This window comes from Peromyscus maniculatus, chromosome 4 (assembly GCF_049852395.1).
Source record: "Peromyscus maniculatus bairdii isolate BWxNUB_F1_BW_parent chromosome 4, HU_Pman_BW_mat_3.1, whole genome shotgun sequence".
In the NCBI taxonomy this organism is placed as follows: domain Eukaryota; kingdom Metazoa; phylum Chordata; class Mammalia; order Rodentia; family Cricetidae; genus Peromyscus; species Peromyscus maniculatus.
This window is the reverse complement of record NC_134855.1, coordinates 147391414-147392660: the sequence shown is the minus strand read 5'-3', so window position 1 is coordinate 147392660 and position 1247 is coordinate 147391414.

The following is a 1247-nucleotide window of genomic DNA, read 5'->3' as shown; positions in this document are numbered from 1 at the left end:
GGTCCAAGCGATGGAGATAACAGAGGATAATTTACTAGGGGTGGGGACCCCCAGGGTGATGCGGTAATCTCCAAAAAGGAGAGGAATACCAAAGAGCATTTACCTCTTTTGCATCAGAGGGAGGAGCAGAGCCCAACAGCTGGAGGGTGTAGCCACAGCGTAGAAGGAAGACAGACAACTCTCAGAGAGTGACACTTCAATTTCGTCCTCCCTTCAACCTTGGGGTGCAGAGTGAAATTTCTACACCATCTTTCTTGGGTCTCTTGGTATACCAAAGACATCTGTGAGTGAGCCAGCACTGTAGCCAGCAAGGAAGCCACCGCAGCTTTTGTTCTAAGGAAAAGCATCCTCTGTTTAAGTGCAGACAGTCTCACACAGGGACTCACACTGCAACTCTGGGACAGAGCCCCAGCTCTGGGTGTGTTCTATGCTTCTCCTGGAGCCTTGACAGCGGGCACTGGGGGGTACAGAATGGGGCTTGGGTTTTCACTGGTGTCATTTTTGGAGCAAAGGCCTGCTTTGTGGCCCCTCACAGCACCTCTGAGTGCTATCAAGCCCTGGTAGCAGAGAGCTCCCAAAGACAGAGTAAAGCTGCCGGTCCCAGCATGCCAAGTCACCCTTGGCTGCCCAGAGTGTGTCTCCCTGAAGCCCGAAAGGGACAAAGCCTTGAGGAACTTGAACTCTGGTTTGTTTTTACATATATTTTTATTGGTTATTTGGGGAAGTTTACATTGTGTATCTGGACACGCTCACTTGCTCACTTCCCAGTCTTTCCAGGTCTGCCTCATATTCTTATGATGCCCCCCCCCCCGCAAAAAAAAAAAAAAAAAAAAAGGAATAAGGGGGGAAAAGTCCAATTTTTGTTTCCCATAGACTCACTGGAACATGGTCAAATTCCCTGTGGCCAGCTCCTTAAAGAAAACTGAGTCTTTCCTCACCCACACCAACCAGAAGCCATCAATTGTGGAGAGCTACACTTCATCATTTTTATCACAATTTTTAAGAGTTTTCGATGGCTTTCTGTCTAGGCAGAACACTTTTACTTTTGGGGGTAGGGTGGGGTAGGGTGGGGGTAAGGATTGTCACAGAAGCGGTTCACATTCCTTTTTCTCAACTGTGAGTCTATATTTATCAATACCACTGCCAAAGAGACTTCCTTGCCCTTTACAGTCAGCGGGAACATAGGTTATGGACTTCCACATGGTTTCTGGCAACAGCACAGACCACAGACATCCACATGGTCTCTC